Below are 20,570 nucleotides of genomic sequence, written 5' to 3' on the forward strand. Positions count from 1 at the left end.
TATTGTGTACATACATGTTTTCACATTGTACTTATATTTAAAAAATACCTGCGTGTAATTACATCTGTAATTAATTTCTGTTTCATGTTTAATTACACTGTTAACCTATTCTTTCTTACACCATAACCCACCCTTAAAACCTGCCCATACCACCAAACCTATCCCTAACCTAACCCGTATCCCACCTCAATAGGAGCAAAAGTGTTTTGCAATACAATATGAACACAATAAGTACATTGAACTTATTTGTGATGTAAGAACATAGTAGTTAAGGCCACTTAATATAAAGTGCAACCAAACGATTTAATGAAGCCAGGACTTTCTTAAGTGCATGACAATTTACTTTTGTGTTTCTACTGTATATTGACTGTTAAAGATTGCTTTGCTTTTATATAACAAAAAAATTGCACAATTTCTTAGAAGAGGTGCACAGAATTATTAGGTACAGAGATAATAGCACAACTATTACAACAAAATTAAGGCAGAATTGGAATGGAAATTATAAAATAAGATGAAAAATGTAAATGAACAATGTCTTCAAACATTGCTAACTGCAAAAGCAACAAATTAGTCCCCTCACTTGTCCACATAGACTCCTTTTCTTTCTACCACAGCCATCAATCTTCTATGCACAGAATCAATCAAACTCTTCACCTGCTGAGGGTCAATAGACCTTAGTGCTGAGATGACCGCATTCCAGAGAGCATCCAAACTTGAGAATTGCTTTCCTTCAGAATAAACAAGGCACTTCAAAATAGTGCAGACATTTTCAATTGGATTTAAATCTGGTGAGTTTGGTGGCCAACACATGAGGCGGTCGTCTTTAATACTTTTCTGAGCTAGCCAGGTGGTTGTGTAGCAGGAGGCATGTGAAGGAGCATTGTCCTGCATGAAAACCATTGTTTTCGTGAAAGCTGCAGGTTTCCGGTTGTACCATTGTTTAAATAGAGTGCTTTTAAGAAACTGGCAGTAGTTCTCAGAGTTGATTTTTACATCCTGTTCTACTCTAAAAGGCCCCATAACCTCATTGTTGATTATTCCTGCCATATCATAATTCCCCACCACCTTGCTGCCTTCTAAATTTGGTCGTAGCCTTCTGTCCATAAGCTATCCAGCCTCAAGCCCATCTGTCAGGACCATCTAAAGTCACCCTCATTTCACCCGTCTATAATACTTTGGCAAAATACATCTCCATGTACCTCTTTGCCCATTCAAGACACTTTTCTTTTAGCTCCTTTCTCAGAGGAGGCCGGGTTTGTGCCTTTTTCACCTCAGAAACTTCATGAAGCAACACTAAATCTAATACTCTGCGGTATATTTGGCAAAGCCACAACTTGTGAATGTCTGAACTGGTTTGTAGAGGGTTTTTCTTTACCTCTCTATTCCTCGTAGAGCCCTCTGATTCTGCTTTCTTTTTAATTCTCCTTTCTCCTCTTCCACCCTTCTTGAGAATTGTTTACAAAATGCCTCACAGCTCTCCAGTTTCACTTGCAAAATTTGGCCAAATTCTCTTACTTTTGATCCCTCAGCTAGCCTCAGCTAGTCTTTTTTCTGCCCCATCACAGTACCTACTTTAAAAGTACCTAATAATTATGCACAGTCAATATAAGCAACAATTCTTTTAGAACTGCCTCTGCACAGAATGAGTTTACAGCCAAACTCAAAACCCATCTTTTTTCTATAGCTTTTAACTGTAGGCAATTGTGCGGTGTTAGCTCTGTTCTGTGCTGTAATTTATGTTGTTCTGAGTGTTAATGTTGTTGATATTTGATTGATTGTACAGCACCTTGGCCAACAATTTTGTTTTTTATTGGTGCTGTATAAATTGAGTTGGGTTGACTTCTTATTTCACTTTTTTCCTCAGAATTGCAAGTTATAAAACTGCAATTGTGAGTTTCTGTTGAAATACTGATAATAAATTATAAAACATATATAAACCTGTATATATAGAAATCAATTTGATACGCGTCTTGTTTTCAATTTCTTGAAAAATTCTCCTCTCTTTGTATACACTTGTCTGATTCACTACAAGCTGCTTTTCATTGGTTTAAATTAATTCATCTCTTTCCCTATACTTTCTTTTCCACAGGAGCCGTCATGTCAGCCAATACCAGAGTCCAGCGGTTTGAGGTCCAGTCCAATGGGACGTTTGTCATCCACAACATCCAGCTTCAGGACCGTGGGCAGTATCTGTGCAGCGCTCGTAATCCACACGGCATTGATAAGATGATGGGTGACCCTTGTGGTTTTGGCCCATGCACCCAAGATGATGCTTTCCCGTCATAAAGATATGACAGTATATCTCGGAAACAGTGCACTCTTGGAATGCCAAGCACAAGGCCTCCCCGTCCCAAACATCAGCTGGGTGCTTCCGGATCGATCTGTGGTGCGAGCCGTTAGTAACAGCCAACAGAAGGTCGTGCTCTTCACCAATGGAACGCTTCAAGTCAAAAACACCAATTACCTGGACAAAGGCATCTACAAATGCATAGCGAGCAACGCCGCTGGAGCCGACATGCTTTCCGTGAGGTCCAAATTGCAGCCTTGCCTCCCACAATCCAAGAGCAGCTCCGGGAGAACCACACCATCTATGATGGCCAATCAGCTTTCATACACTGCACCGCTAAAGGCACTCCCGGTCCGACCATCCGCTGGGTCACGTTCACCGGCGCACAGCTTCGCCCCCTCACAGTTCGTCAATGGCAATTTGTTAGTTTTCCCCAACGGGACACTGTTTATTCGTAACCCTACAGTGAAGGATTCTGGGAATTATGAATGCGTGGCTGTGAATTCGGTGGGAGTTGCTAAAAGGACTGTGAATCTGCAGGTGAAGAGGAGCTCCACTACAGCCAGAATCATGTCCACTTCTGCACACAGTACTGATGTCCGCTACGGAGGACAGTTGAGTCTCAACTGTTCGGCCACTGGAAGCCCCAATCCCAGGATCATCTGGAGGACCCCGTCCAAAAAACTGGTTGATGCGTATTACAGGTAATGGTTAATGGAAGGGGTTGTTTAATAAAGAGATCAAGTTTTTGTTGATTAGAATGTCAGCAATGCCTATTGAGTGTTTAGAAACATGGATCTAAATTCACTTTTCAGTCACAATCTAATGCATGGTTTGATTGACAACATAAAGTGTAATTAATTACAGAGGACAGGCAAATCAGAATAAAATTAATTGATACAGTGGGAAGACAAAAAGGACATTAATCAAATGCAAGGAAGGAAACCTAGTCTGAATCAAACAATTTTTTTTTTTGCATCATAAGCAATAGTTGATTGTAGAAAACCATTGACACCAGTGGTCTGTATGATCTGCTTTTGACTTACGATGTTTTGGGAAAACATTTTGGCACACTTTGCATTTTTTTGCTACGCTTAGAGAAAATGTCATATGGTGCTAGTAAAACAAATTCTTTTATATATGTGCAACTTTAGAGATGTTGAGTTGACGTGTAAATTTGGCTAGTCATTTGCTTATAGTTGGGCTTTCTGACACTAGAAATAAAGGATTTCAGAATGAATCATTTTTGTTTAGTTTCACTGGAAAATTTTTAGTTCTTAGTCATCTATCAGATGATATGAACCAGAGATCGTTGTCTGTCAAAACAAGTTTAGTTTTCTAATTTGTAGGAAAGAATGGACCTTAACTTTTTCCCCACTAGACTTTTTAAGAAAAAGTTGCCAGCCATGGTCAGCATTTTTGATAATTTTCACTGAACTTTCATGGCTCCCAGAGTATGTTGTAAATGAATACCTGAACAGGCAAATATATCAGACAAAAGAACAGAGCCTCTGCTTTAAAAAAGAAAAATCTAGCTACATGCATTCTTTTTTTTTATCAACACTTCAACTTTTGATCAGTCTTGATGAAAAAGCTGAGAAATTCCAACTTTTATTCCAAAACTTCTATTCCAACTTTTAATAGCTCAAGTATGCTTTTTGCCATGACAATAGCCAAAAAAAACCCCTGAAAAATGTAAATGATTTCAGAATAATTAATTTTTGCTTTTTCGTTTCAATAATTACTGCTTTTCCCACTGGAAGTAAGTTTTTTTTTTGTTGTTGTTGTTTTTTTAAACTTTATTTTCAAAAGATCAAGGAAAATTTGATTCATCGCTAGGGCTGCTACAAACTTTTTTTTTTTGATAATCGATAATCTGAACGATTATTAAATGATTAATTGACTAATCGTCCCTTATTTCGCTGATTAATAATTAAATATCGAGTTATATATATTCTAACAAACAAATAAAGGTAATCACATCAGCTTTTTGAAAATCATATTATGTAATTACAATTATTAATACAATATAATTTTCTAAAAATATATTTGGCACACAAAATGAGATTACAGACAGAGGAAACTCTCTCATCCACCATTTAATTCGCGTATATGAAAAAGTAACTGATTGACAATTCTGCCTAACATCTCCTTTTGTAAGTCATATGGATAAGGAAACAAATTAAAAGTAAGTGATGAGATGTTTATTTTTGGATAAACTATTTTATTCACACAAAATCTCTCTTAAAATACCTTATAAGCTTATGATAATCAAAAACAGTCCTGAGGCTAGATCAAGCTTTGATCTCAGTAAACCAAACTATAACTAGTTTGGTTAAAGATTTTACCATTAGCTAGCTCCACACTGAAGAGCTGCTTTATAAAAGAAAATCAAGTTGTAATTTTAACTGAAAGCAACACTGACTCTGTAAAGCTGATTGATTTAAGGCTATCTATTGCATAAAGTACTATATAAAATGTACTATATAATATACTTACTATACGTATAAGTACTATATAACATGACTGGACTTTACTGGAGTACTGAACTGCAAAGCATTGTGCAGCATCCACATTGCTGTAATCAGATGTTTCTTAACTGCTGCTTTCTCACCACTGTCAGTTTTTGTTGTTTCTATTTCGTAACTGAGAGAAAAGCGCACAGTATATATTTACACATTCATCCAAATGCCACTCAGCAGCTTCAGGTTCGGCTGCGTTTGCTCTGAACTGAAGCGCTGTGTCTTCTTCTCTTGAATTGCATCCGGGATCGCTGAATTACTGTCTTGTACTACAGCCCCACACTGGTCAAGCGCATTACTGGCAGGCTCTTACTTTAGGTCATATGAGATCAAGCGATTACTCGACAACAAAAATATTGTCGACAATTTTTTATTGTCAATAATGTCGACTAATCTTTTCAGCCCTAGTGCTCACATGAGTCCTTGAATAAATTATGCATTTACTATTATCACGGTTAACAGAATGTAACCTCTCTCCTCTTTATCGCTTGTTTCAGCTTTGATCGCAGAATGAAAGTGTTCGGCAATGGCACGCTTACCATCACATCAGTGACCGAAAAGGATGAGGGTGGACTATCTCTGTGTGCGCCAGAAACAAAATGGGCGATATGGACTACGTTCTCCTTAAAGTCAACGTGATGATGAAAGCGGCTAAAATCGACCACAAGTCACTGAGTGATCACAAGGTTGTCATACTGAGGAGAACTGAAAGTGGACGGCATCGCTTTTAAAAAAGAACAGGTCTTCCCAACCCAGAAATCACGTGGAGCCTTCCGGATGGTACCATGGTAAATGGCATCCCCACAATCTGATCACAACTGGGTCCACACCAAGAGATAACGTGATTTTGATAATGGTACGCTGTTATTTAAATGAAGTTGGAATGAAGGAGGAAGGTGACTACACGTGTTACGCTGAGAATCGGGATTGGGGAAAGATGAAATGAAGGTTCATATCAAGGTGGTGGCGGATGCACCGATCATCGAAACAACGTTTACAGTGTCGTTCAAAGTTCATTTTGGGGAAACCGTGTCCTCAATTGCAGCGCCAAAGGAGAACCGACTCCTACCATCACATGGACATCTCCGGCTCATCGCGCCATAGTGCCATTATCCAACAAGTACCACATCGCCAACGAACTCACCACACACAAAAAATCCAGAGGTTTGATTCTGGAAATTATACTTGCTCAGCCAGGAACGTTGCAGGAATTGACAAGAAAGTTATCCACATTGAAGTCCTTGTGTCAACACCGCACCTGGCATGTCAATGGCATTAGAGAGGTCAAGGGGTCATCCGTAAAAACTGTTATGAAGGATCAGCGTGTGCTTTTAGACTGCAATGCACAATGGAAACCGGTTCCAAGGATCATGTGGGTGTTTCCCAACAACATTGTGCTTCCTGCACCATACTACGGGATCGAGGATTACGGTCCATCGCAATGGCACACATGGACATTCACGCGGTTGCGGATAAGCATTCTGTCGCACTCTTTGCATTGCACGTCAATGAAGGGAGGAGAAGCCAAACTCCAGGTCAACTTGAGGTGACTGGAAGGTGTTGAAAAGCCACGGTTAAGAAGTTCTCGGTGCTACCGAGTCCATCAAACTCACCAATGGGATATTAAGTCTAAACTGTTCCATAGAAGGAAAAACCAATGCCGGTAGATCACTGGATTCTCCCCAATGGGCACATCTCTGTCTTAGGGGAAACCAGTGTTTTTCCGTTTTCCATCATCAACTTGATGGGACATTGGTCATTAGAGACCCATCGATTTAGCAGGTTTGGACGGGGTTATCGCTTGCAATTGGAACGCAACGTGCCGGATATGTAGAGACGAACCGTGACGTTGGAGTCCAACAGAAACCCAGAAATCACACCAACAGTAACAGCTCGCTTGTCAGCATCATAAACGGCGAGAATCTGCATCTTAATGTTTGTCCGGTCGGTCACCCATGGCCCAGACTTACCTGGACTCTACCGAATGGATCATCCGAACCAGGCCGCAGACAAACCGCGACGATATTCGGTCCTAAACAACGGCCACTCTTAATTGTCCAGAGGGACGTCTGTGTACGACTTTAGAGGGATGTACCTCTGCCAAACTACTAATGAACATGGATCGTCCAGCCTGTCGGTTGCGGTAATAGTAATTGCGTATCCGCAACGTATATAACCAAAGGGCCCTCGCCGGTGGACTTACACCAGTCAAGGAACAGTCTTTGTGGTGGCGGTTACAGTAAACTGCATTCCTCTCGCTACGCCTAAAGCCGAGGGTGGTTTTGGGAAATGCCTGATGGTCTTCAGCTGAAGGTCGGCATCCAGCCGCGTCTTTATGGAAACAAGTATCTCCATCCTCAAGGTTCATATGGTTCATCAGAACCCTTCCAGCAGAAGACAATGGCATCTACAAAGTGGCACTGCCAAAAATGTGGTTGGTCTAGCGACAGCAGATCAACTACGTGTATGTGTTTTAATGCAAACTCACTTTATGGACAAGCTCCGAAGAACTGCATTAGACTGTCCATACAAAAATATGAACACTTTCTATGGATAAGACTCTTGTAAATAGTGAAAGCGTGATATTTTAATCCACGTCAAATGAAGCAACACTCGGAGACTCGCTAACAGATATCCATTAATGCTCTTGGGAACAGGTAAACCGATAATCAGGCCCACAATGGAATTTTGCCACCCCATAAAACTTTCTGCAAAAATTCACTAAAACTTATACATGCTTGTTGGTCTATTTAATATTTTGGCTGTATTTTGATTGTGATTTTAGTCGTTCGAGAAAAGCATTAGCTCGTCGTTTAACACATTTTACCATGATTTTTAAATTAATTGGGGATGCTTTAACAATAAGGTTCAGTTTGCTAACTACATTCAGTGAGCATCAGCTAAGATTAATATATGGATTTAGAATTTATTGGTAACACACTTTAACAATAAGGTTGGTTCATTTGTTGAACATTGAATGTAAGTCAAACTGAAAAGCGGAACTTACAAGAAAATCACATTTGGCACAATATTAACTTAATTTTTGATAATTGTTAGGTATACAGTTATTCAATTGTTAGTTCACTAGTGCATTTAACTAATGCTGTTAACAAATACACCCTTTAATTTTAATAATGTATTAGTAAATGCTAAAATGAACTTAAAGGTCAATAAATGTTGTAGAAGAATTAGTTCATGCTTATTTCATGTGAACTAATAACAGTTAATGAATGTTTAACTAATGAACCTTATTGTAAAGTGGTTACCAAGTTATTTTTTTATTGTTAGTTGAAGTGTATTGCCTAACCTTCCTACTTACATTAGTAAAATACAAAAGTCATATCTGTTTAATATTTTTTAATGGACCTGAGACTAACATGAACTTAACAGTGCACAATTTGTATGATAACGCCTAACAACAAAGTATAGAATAAAACACTGTCCCCAATGGCGTTGCTTGTTGTAAGTTCATGCATTAACTAACATGATGAACGAATGGGACTTTTTTGCAACGGGATTAAGAAGGGTTTCCCTTTCATTCCTACGATACTGCAGCAAAGTTTTTGTCCTACACATTACATTTAGATTTTACATGCCAGGAGTCCATTGAGCAGAGGGATTTGGTCTAAAAATTCACGGGACTGAAATGTTAGGAAAATGTAAATACAAGAAAAACAAACTTAAGTCATTTCTTTTCATTCAAAACAATCGAATGGTAATAATAGAAAGTCACCATTCGGACTGGAATGGTCCCTCATTGAATTGTTCTTTAATAAGTAACTTCTTTAAAAGTCACTCATGCACATCTTTTGAATGAAATAGGAGTTTGGTTAAATCACTGCACTGCATATGTGATCATAATTTCTGCTGCAAGTGAGAGCATGAATACAGATGTTTATACAGCTTCTCTTGCATGTGTGACAGATATATTGTGACATCAGTGCTCACAGTTTTTGTAATTTTAGCATGCTGCTAAGCTAAAACTCTCAATATAATAATATTGAATACAGTTTTACATAATGGAACTTACCGGTGCTTTTCTGTATTGAAAGTATTTTTAAATCATTCCCTCAGCTTTGATTTCAGTAGTCTTTGCATCTAAGCACACAATGTTTTTATCAGGTTTTGAGACACAGCTACTAACAGCTATGCTTGGCTAACATGAAAATATAGTGAAGATGTTTTGTTTTATTAAATCAGGGATTCCTTCCAGTGCACATTATTAAGCTTTTTTTCCTTTGCCACATTAACAATGATGTTGCACTTCTGAGGTTGAGAAACTGTGGTGAAATAAAGTCAGTGTGACTCGTATTCACCTCAAACCTGTGTCAAGAACTGGTTTAATACATGGACTAATATGGTTCACACAGAAAAACAAATCTGTATTTGAATCTTTTTATTGTTTCTCTGTATAGCTTTCATTTATTTTAATAAATTATTTGTCTAAAAACTAATCCACATGACTTTATTATTGAGGAAGAGTTTGTTTCTTCATCAGATTTGTAGAAATGTAGCACTGCATCAGTGTCTCAGCAATGGATGCTCTGCAGTGAATGGGTGCCGTCAGAATAAGAGTCCAAACAGCTGATAAAAACATCACACAATTCCACAAGTAATCCACAGCACTCCAGTTCATCAGTTAACATCTGGAGAAGACAAAAGATGAAACAAATCCATCAAGACATTTTTAACTTGATTATTGTGATGTTTTTATCAGCTGTTTGGACTCTTATTCTGACGGCACCCATTCACTGCAGAGCATCCATTGATGAGACACTGATGCAATGTAGTGTATAATAATACACACTAATGCACATAATATTATTTAGACTTAAATTTAAAATATTAATATATTAAAATAAAATATTATGTATTTGAATTTTCATGCAGTTTTGTTTATACTGTTTTAACATAAACAAAATATTAAACTTAATTTGATGCATATTTGTTAATCAGTAACCAGGTTTATACATTATCAATAAATTCTATTTCTTTCAATCTCTTACATTTTAACTAATTAATTATTGCTTGATCCACACCTATAGCCATATTTTAATCATATTCATACATTTATCCGAATAAATGTAATTGTTTTTACAATGAACAGATTTATGCTGATTCAAAGCTATTTGAATAAATGCATTTTGAAAATGGCATTATTTAAATAAATAAAAAATGCATAAGAATATGCGTAGTTAATATGCATAGTTAAAGATAAATAAAGTGCAGAAATCTGACCAGTTTCATTTATGTATGAATGACAAATATACATCACATTAATTATATTATTTGTTTGTTAAAATGTATAATCTAAATGCATGGAATTTTTATATGCAATTCAAATACATAAATCTTAAATGTAAAGGTAATTTTTTTTTTTGTTTTTTTTTTGAGTATAGGTAATAAAACAGAAAAAGCTTCCACATAAATCATTGTATGTTCATCGTAAGTGGCTTGTCCATAAATCATCGCTGATACTCATATATAGACTATAAACATTAAATAGCACAAAACAGCCTAATGTGCATTACTAAAAACAAAAATAAGAAACAAATCTGTTAATGTGAAATAAAATCACAGCTTTTACTTACAAAAAAATCATACTTTTGACTGTAAAATTACATAATGTTATGTTAAACCATTTGCAGTGTTGTATTGTATAAGTTAACTAGTTAACAGCCCCTTTTTCCACTGGAAAAAAAAGGTAATTCTGATTTTTTTTTTCTTTTTTTCCTCTGAATTACAGGATAGAAACTCACAATTGCAATTAAAAAGTCAGAATTGCTAGTTTACATTAATTAAATGCAATTACCTTTTCTTTTTTTTCAGTGGCGGAAATAAGTTTTTGCTGCAAAATTACCCAGTATTTCATTAATTTAGAGTTATTTCCAGATGTCTTCGCAATTGAGGACAAACTGAGGGAGGATGAGAAGGTAATAACTGGCAGAACCTTGATTTTTACAGTCAAACGCTCTGCAGGGACTCGACTCCTCCTCGCTTATGACCTATTTCTTCTTTTCCATTCCCAGAGTGCATTTATCTTAATATTTAATGATTTATAAACAGCCACTCGAGCACAGCTGACCTTGACTTGAAGTAATGGCGATGACAACAGCTGTCAGGTTTATTATAGACTGTTGTAACTGGTTTATAAGGTTATCTCTTTTCCATATGCAGAGCATTAAAACATACATTTACTAAAAAAACGTTTGCACGATTTTATATTTCTCATTTTATAAGAAAGAAATTAGCTCACACCTCTCACAGGTTCATGTCTAAAAGAGTTCTGATGGTTTCAGAATCCTGGATTTATGGAGGGTAAGGTGAAAGAGAGAATCCGAGTGGAAAAGCAGCTGTTTCTGAGTCACACGTCTAAAATTCATGTCTCGTTCCTCCCTAAAGTTTGCTACACATCTCTGAAGTGTCATTTATTCTTGTTAGTTTCTGGACGTCAGATGGTTTTCTAGCTTCATCAGAACAGCTGCTTAAGCTTCAGTCTCCTTCACTGGACCTGAAGTCTTCTCACTGGCTTCATTGTAATAGAGAGCTACATTTTTTAGAGTCACATGATAAATAATGCTAAATAATAATAATAATACTAATGTAACAGTGAATCTTTGTCTTCAAGTCAACACCTTTTAGGGATGAAAAAATCACTAAATACGTATGCAAACAGACATGCATTTACACTGCAAATAAGCGATTTTCTTACTTTTTGCATTTTATTGTTTTTCCATTAAAAAATATTTAAACAATTTTAATTTAAGATACGTTTTCTCTGATGAATGTTATCTCAATAAAACTTATTTTATGCTTGAATTGAGAAAAAAAAAATATTTGGAACACTTACATGCATTATAAAAATATTTTAATACATTGATTATAGTGCAATGTATGATATCATGAATAACTGCAATCACAGTAATAATGCATTGTTTCACCTTTTTTCACACGACAAACAATCCATTTCAGATGTGACAAGAAATCTGGCAAAATATTATATTGCATTTTTTAACTTTGGTTACAAATTTTCAGTGAAAAGATATAAATGCAATACAACATACATAATAAACACCTTTAATAATGCATTATAGATAAAGGCTTCAAGTAAAGTGTTACCAAAATATCTGCCAATAGAGTAAGAAAAATAAACACAATTGCCAGATTTAAAAAAAAAGAAATGATAGCATATACTTCATTTTGATTCATTTTCTAAGAGAAAAAGACTCCTTGTGTCATTTTGTTTTTCAAGTAAATGCATCTTGATTTAAGAAGACTTTAGATATAATGTGTATATATATATATATATATATATATATATATATATATATATATATATATATATAATGCGTTAAAAATCTGGATTTACTATGCACTTATGCACTGTATTATCTCATAAATAATTCTAACCAATTATAATAAAAAAGTATAATATATTAAAACATATGACAAGCAAACAATTAGAGATGTTACAAGAAATCTGTGAATATTATAATGTATTTTTGGTTACAATTATGTATGAAAAGATATAATGCATTGCAACGTACTTATGAACACTTAATAAAGTGTCACCAAAATATCTGCCAATTATTTTTTCTTCATTTTTATAGCATAAATTCACTTAATTATGATCAGTCTTTTTAGAAAGCAAAACTTCTTGCATCATTTTGCTTCTCAAGTAAACGTATCTTGATTTAAGGAAGAAAAACATTTTTGCAGTGTACAGTAGTTTGTATATGATGCAGATAAACTAAAATGTACATTAAAATTAAATTAAAATCTATCTGCTGAGAGGTTTGTGTCCTTTAAAGACTAATATATTAATGAGTTTATTCAGTTCAAATCACCATTGTTTCAACAACATAATAATAATTCCATGATAATCTTGCAGCTCTTCAATCTGATTCTCCGTCTTGAAACGACAGAATGTTTAATAATAGAAGTCAGTAATGGAAAATATAGTTTGTCCCACCAAATATCTGCTGAAATGAGGGCTGTATGTCATATGAACCCTTGTTATCATCTTTATATGCTTAATTTTGAATGTGTATCTTCATTAACGCCTGTTCAACAAAATTCAACTTTTCAGGTCAAGAAGCATCTTAAAGACAGACCAGATCAGCACAAGACTGGTGAATCTCTCCAAGACTTTAGAGATGGTGGAAAGACTAATCTTCATGAACAGCTTTTAGAAATCATTGCATCTGCCCGTAACAGGTCCTGATCAAGCGTTTAGTGTGTGTCTGTTTAAGCTCAATGATCAAATTGATGTTCAAACAGACTCTTTGGGTTTTATAGCATACAGATGTTGCTCAGACGACTTCAAAGATCTCCTGGTCAGCAGTAAAATGAAAAGCCTGGAGTCATTCAGAAAAAAGTACATGAAGTAAATTGAGCGCTGATCTCAAAAATTCCCTTCACGGTGATCACAGGGATTCATAGTTTTTCCAGGCAGATCAAGCCTTTGGGATGAGGAGTTTATAGGACTGAATGTTAATGGTTTTTCAGATCACGTGTGAACAAAATTACACCCCGGGGAGACAGAAGGCTTCGAAGATAGTGTGCTGATCAGTTTACATATATATATATATATATATATATATATATATATCACTCGAGAAAAGGAAAATATGACTTCATATCTTCAGCCTTGTAAAGTGAGATTTTGCTTAAAAAAGCGAGAATAGAAATCTCACAATAAGAGGGCCGTAGAAACATATCTTGTTTTTCCCCTTTGAATTAATTTGATTTACTTTTGGAACACATTAGCAGATTTTTATTTTGTATTTATTTATTTTTAAAATGCAAGTACAACATCTAATCTCTCTTATTTGGAAGTAAATTGAGTAAATTCCGCTCAAGTGGTTCATAAATATCAAATTGTAAAATATTTAAATAATTATAAAATATTACAATTACTTTTTATTTAATGTTATAATTCAATATTTAATTTGTGATTTCACTCTATTTTTTGCCAAATAATATGGCTCAACAGTAGTACTTTTTGTTAGTAGATAATAGTGCAAGCTGCTTTTTCAGAAGAGCATCCTGACCGCGGTTTTCTAAACTACTGGTGGCTAAAGCAGTTTCAGCACTAGTTTCGAGACAGAGACTGAGGAACTAGACAGCTGAAGCAACAAGACCACACCCAGAGCTTTATGATCCCACAAAACACATCAGCTGTGTGTGTGTGTGTCAATGTGTGTGTGTGTGTGTGAGAGAGAGAGAGAGAGAGAGAGAGAGAGAGAGAGAGAGACTGTGTGTGTGGGTAAGAGAGAGAGACTGTGAGCTGTGAGTGTGTGTGTGTGTGTGTGTGTGTGTGTGTGTGTGTGTGTGTGTGTGTGTGTGTGGAGGAGTGTGAGTGTGTGTGTGTGTGTGTGTGTGTGTGTGTGTGTGTGTGTGTGGAGAGAGAGAGAGAGAGAGAGAGAGAGAGAGAGAGAGAGAGAGAAAGAGAGAGGCAGAAAGGATTGTGGCTGGTGTGAGGGGTCTGTGTGCACTAGTGTGTAATGTGTGAGAGAGATTTGTGTGCATGCGCGCGCTAGCATGCTGTGTGTGTGTGTGAGAGAAAGAGAGAAAGAGAGAGGTGCGTGAGTGTGTGTGTACGTGAGTGTGTGCGCGCTAGTCTATGTGTGTGCGCGCTACCATATGTGTGTGTGCGTGCTAGTGTGTGTGTGCGTGTGGGAGTTTGTGTGTGAGTGCGTGTATGCGCGCGCGAGTGTGTGTGTGTGTGTCATTATTCGTTATAGTGTGATTATTCAGTTCCAGTCAGTTGATTCAGTTCAGTTCCATAACTTTAACATTGATCAATTATGAAACGAATTCAGTTTCATCTGTTAAGCAGCTCTATAGAAGACAGTTTTTGCGTGTGTGTGGTTTGAGACTTTAGTTGACCCTGCTGTATATCTGAAGGTCATTTAGAGATCATGAAGAGACGAGCTGATGTTGGGAATCACTGTGTTTGGAGTCAACCGCAGCAGAACTGCAGCATCTGGACGGAGGGAGGAGGATTTATTCTGTGTGGGATGAAACGCAGGAAATGCATCCTGAAGCGCAGTGACAGACATGGAGCTTAATTATCATGCAACTAGTGTAAACGTGCAGTAAACTTCTTTCTTTTAGGTCAAACTATATATATGGTAGAACCCAGAAAAAGTAAATTACATTCTTTATTTTGAAAAAAAAAAAAAAACAAGTGTAAGTATTATCAGCTATTCAGCGTGATCGGTATTTTTTCTAAATGGTTTATGTAAAGAGTACGGAGTTTCCAGGTAAATGAAATGAAACAATATTTACTGTGTATTCATTTTTGTTTCCATATTATAATAAAACTACACTAACAAACTTAAAAAAAAAAACTAAATTTACATTACTTAAAAGTAAAATAATGTTAACTGAAAAGAAACATTTAAGCCAAGCAAAATTTTTTTTTATTGATCTTGACACACTAAAATAAAACGAAAATAAACCAATAAAAATTCATAAAAATAATAATAAAACAATATTAGACAAAATATATAACTGCATAGCAAAACAAAAATAATAAAAGTGACAATGAGAATACACAAAAATGAAATACACAAAAATTAGTAAAAACTAACTAAATTTAAAGTGAAAACAGACAATACTAAATTAAAAATCAATTCAAAATGTAAAAATCTAATTTAATTCAATGTAAATAAAAAAGACAAAAATACACAAATTACTAAAACTAAATTCAAAGTGAAAACAGAATATATTAAAAGTAAATTTAATATTTTAACTAAAATTCGTAAAAGAAAACAGAAAGATTTTGAACCTAAATCTAATCCCAACATAATAAAAAAAAGATTGTAATATAATTCAGTCTAAATAAAAATTACAGAATACGAGTTACCAAAAACTTTGAATTTAAAATGAAAGCAGAAAATATTAAATCCAAGACTCCAATGCAAAATTAAAAAAGTTTAAAAGAAATGACAAAAAAATACAAAACTTTCAATTTAAAATGAAATCTGAAAAAATATTAAATTAAAATCTAATATAAAAACAGAAGGACGCATTAAAAAATCTAATCTTAACTGAAAATAACAAATGATAAACATAAAGCAGAGTTATTATGCGTAGAATGTTTACATGATAACTGAAATAAAAAATACTTTATTTTATTTTGGCCTATTTTTCCAAGGCAACATTTTCACTTTCATTTAGTTTATCTTAAGTATACCAACTAAACCTAAAACTGAAATGTTTTAAGAATGTCTAGGATACTACAGACATATTTTTTAAAATAATAATAATAACAATAATAATTAAGAATGACAAATGACAAAAAAGCACAACAAAAATTACTAAAAGTTACTAAGTAAGTTACGTTAAAACTGTAAAAAAAAATTCAAAACATTAAAAATTACAGTAAACATACTATCTTTCATTTATACTAAATAACACTGATGCAGCCCAAAGTTAATATGTCTCCAGCTTGCCTAATATTTCTTTGGTCAAAGAAACACACAAGTTTCTGTAATCTGTGCTCACCACAAATGGTTAATTAAAGGGATCAATCCTCTGCTTTTGAATGCATTTAACTTGAATTTAGTTTAGTTTAACTAAAGTAGTACTAAAATAACTTAAAATAAACTAAGCAAAACAAACTTAAACTATTAAATAATAAAAAAAAACTATATAGTAATTAAAAATAAATAAATACAATCAAAACAAAAATTAATCAAATAAATAAATAAATAAATAAATAAATAAATAAATAAATAAAACTAACCAAAATTAAATTGACGACAGAAAAATAAAAAAAACAAGATCTAATTCACACAATTTTACCCATAACTGAAGTAGCATCTCGATACTAAAACAACCTGGCCCACCTGCCCAGTGTTCATCAAACAGAAGAGGCTTAACTGACAAACATGCTTTGTTTTTGTTGCTGAGGTCGTGGCAGGTCACTTTCATCTCAGGTTTCTATCCAAACACAGAGGAGGAATTAGTACACATTACTTTTTTCATTTTCACATTGAAACATCAGTGCTGCTCGCGTTCCAGGAGTATAAAACCTAAAATTACACCAGCATGATTAAAGCGGCTTTAGAAAAACTCTCACAGTGAGATTTTAGCTTAGCGGCTGTTTTTTCTTGATTTTGCTTTATTTATTTCTTCCTGGAGTATTGCCAGGATCTAAAAACATGAAGCAGAAGAACAAGCGTCACAATGGTCAGAGCTGATAATAGATAAATAAGAGCGATGAGGGACTCATATTTCATTATACGATTCGTTGTTTGATGGTAAGTTGTTGACCAGATCGTGTGACTGGCGGGATGATAGGTGTACGCGATGCTTTGCTGATAATTTACATCAAAAGCCTCAGCAGAGGCTTCGAATCACCGCCTGAAGTTCTCCCCTCCGCTGGTGTATCCCGTGTCTACATCAAAACAATATATCAATCAATAATAGTAGTCTTGGGCTTGCACATTTTATGATTGTTAGTGCCATTTATGATCACATTAATAGTTTGTTCTTTCCTTTTCCTTGACATCGGTTTTTGGCTGTTTTATTGCATTTTACTCTCTTTCTTTGATTTTCATTGTTCCTTCACATGGGTTTCTCCTGTTTCTGGCCCTCATCGTGCCTCCTTTTTCAATCATGCCTCGAGCTATTAATTCGATGAACCCCTCTCTAAAGTTTGTTTGTTATTTTTCACGACACTATTTTCATGACCGCCCTTGTCCACCCCGGCCTCCCAGGTGGTGGATATTGGCGCGGGTGAGTTCAGGGTATTTTGGTTCACTGAGAATTTGTTATTTTTCATATATATATATAGACTCTATATATATCTATATATATATATATATATATTCTTTATATATATATTATACTACTTATACAGGTGCTTTCAATAAATTAGATAGGTGTTGGACTACAAGCGTTCATTTATTCACAGTAATTTCAACCAAATTTGTAAAAACTTGGGTATAAATAAATTCAGGGCACACACGACTGAAAGTATGTTTAATAATAACTGAATAATAATTAATTTCTATGTTTATGACGCCTTTCACATGCTCAACGCGCTACAACATACAAAATACGTCAAACAATCAAAAACAATACATTGCAGTAAAAAAGAAGTATCAAATACACCAATTTAAATTAAAAAGCGGGAGTAAAAGATGTGTCTTAAGAAGTCTCCGTAAAACAATCACCAGAAGCAGCAATTCCCTGGTAGACGACAGGACATGTATTCCTAAAACTTCGGCGCATTCCAGGAAATCTTAGCCCTCCCCCATAGTTTTTAAGTTACAACGAGGCTGACCAGAGAAAGAGAGCCAGCAGACGGAGAGAGCGGAGCCAGGACTGGACCTGGGAGTAACCAAGTCACAGATTGTACTCTGGAGGCCAGCCCAGTACTGCTTATAAGGTAAAATCAGAACTTTTAAAATCTCAATACTGGACTTGAATGGAAAGCCAGTGCAGTTGCTGGAGCTTACCGGTGTGATGTGTGACGTGAGAGGTGTGAGCTTTTAGATTCTAAAACTGACGTCGCTGCCGAGTTTGATATATTGCAACCTCTTAATAGAGTTTGCCAGGTAACCCCGCAAAGAGGAGTTACAATAATCACATTGATGTGGATGAAAGCATGGATAAGCTTCTCTGCATTCAGGCTAGAGAGAAAACGGTCTGATGCGCGCAATGTTGTCTAGATGGAAAAAAGCAACGTCGTTATGTTATTAAAATGCGAGTTAAATGTTAGTCTGGGCATCGACAATAAACCCCAAATTACGAACCTGACTCAGAAGGGGGATAAAGTGGGTGTGTCGTCCTGAGAGTTCTAAAATATTTACATTTACTGACATTCAAAGGGAGGCCCATTAATAAGACTTCGTTTTGAGCAGGTTAGTTTAAGAAAGTTGAGTTTCACAATCCACCCTTTAATTCCATCAAACAGTCAGAAAGGTTTGAGAGGGAAAAAATGAGATCAGGCTGAGAGTGATATAAATTGGGTGTCGTCGGCATAGCAGTGCTAGCTCCGGCCATATTTTGAATGATATCCCGAGAGGAAACATATAAATTACTAGAAGACAGTAGGACCCAAGATGACCCCTGAGGGACACCCTGACACAGCGAAACAGTCTGAGGATCTGTTCTGAACCCAGGTAGACAAATTGTGAAACTCGACTGGAGGTAAGATTCAAACCGTCTAACACCGTTCCAGACAGACAGGTCCCCTTTGCAAATTGTCCTAATAAAATACTATGACACTCTGATCCGTGGTACGAATTAGGCGGGGGTAAGGTCTAACAGACCAAAATGCCACAAGCCCCAGAGTCGCTATACACGAGGAGGTTCATTCAGAAACCATGGACCAAAAGCAGTCTCTGTACTGGTCCAGATCTAAACCCGGATTGAAATTCTCTTCTAATGTAGGCATTTTTCGTCTCTGTACGTACACGAGATGAGTATGGAGTTGCCCAACAAACAAACGCTCAAGCACTTGCCAGGAAAGGTAAGTTAGAAATGGGTCGATAATTTGACAGTCAGGATATCACTAACAAGCTTTTTTCAGAACGGCGTAACTGCAGCCATTTTTAGAGCATGATTATGAGCATTTCCTGAATGGGTGAGGCATTTACAATGGTAGTGATGTGGGGTAAAATGACAGGCAGCCATTTTTAAACCAGCGTAGGGAGGGGATAAGTTGCAAGTAGTAGAGTCATAGACCAGACAAGTTAGAAAAAAAATAGAGTACGTCAACAGCCACTAAAACTGAATAAAGCAAGACCAGCGAATTAGAGGAGGCACCTCAACAAGCTAGGAGCAACCTCACAAGCAATAGCGCTATGGATATCTCAATTTTAGTTGAAAAATAATTGAAATGCATTACAATGCTCAATGGTGGAAGCAAGTTAAAGTCACTAGGAGGGTTTGGATTAGTTATTGACTGACTCTATAACAGAACACGGGGAGTAAAGCTGTTAGTTTACTAATAATAGTAGAATAATATTCCCCTTTTGCAGCTTTGAGCGCATTTGATACTCAATCTGAGCTGATTAAACATTAATCTGTGAACTGTTAGACCAGTTTTTCGTATTTCTCGTTCCTACAAACTGCTCTGCTAATGCTTCACTTGGCGCACTACCATGATGTGTACAGGGGATGCTCTCTTAAAAGTCTTTGGTCTTTTAATTGTGATCATTTGGCTCACATTAACAAAAACCACCAATTCTATAACAAATTAGCAATATGGGACATGCCAATCACAGTAATCAACACAAAACACCTGCCAAGGTTTCCTGAGGCCTTTCTGGATGTCTCTCGGTTTTGGTTGCTACGCTACACAATCATGGGGAAGACTGTGCCTGATCTGACAGAGGTCCAGAAGACAATCACCTGACAATAACCTTCACCAGGAGGGTAAGCCACAAACATTCATTTGCCAAATTTGAAGCTAGCTTGTTCACAGAGTGCTGTACCCAGCATGTTAACCGAAGTCTGAGGGCGAAGGAAAAGATGACAACCAAACGAGAGAACTCGCAGCCTTCTATGAGGATTGTCAAGCAAAATGCGATTCAAGACTTGAAGTGAATCACTCACAAGGAATGCGCACTGAGGCTGGGGTCAAGGCATCAAGGAGAACCACCACAGAGTGTCAAGAAATTGGAGACAGTTGTCGTATTATCTCTTGTTTAAGCCAATCTGAGGTGTCTTACCTGGGAGTGAAGGAGAAGAAGAACTGGGTCTGGTTGCCCAGGGTCCAAAGTCCACTTTTTCAGTAG

General features: G+C 36.0%; 1 pseudogene; it reads left to right on the forward strand.

Moving 5' to 3' along the window:
• The window catches only part of LOC122133902, a 28,729-nt pseudogene extending 8,159 nt beyond the window's left edge, over positions 1–20,570 (forward strand).

Source organism: Cyprinus carpio, chromosome A9 (assembly GCF_018340385.1).
Source record: "Cyprinus carpio isolate SPL01 chromosome A9, ASM1834038v1, whole genome shotgun sequence".
NCBI classification, from domain to species: Eukaryota; Metazoa; Chordata; class Actinopteri; order Cypriniformes; family Cyprinidae; genus Cyprinus; species Cyprinus carpio.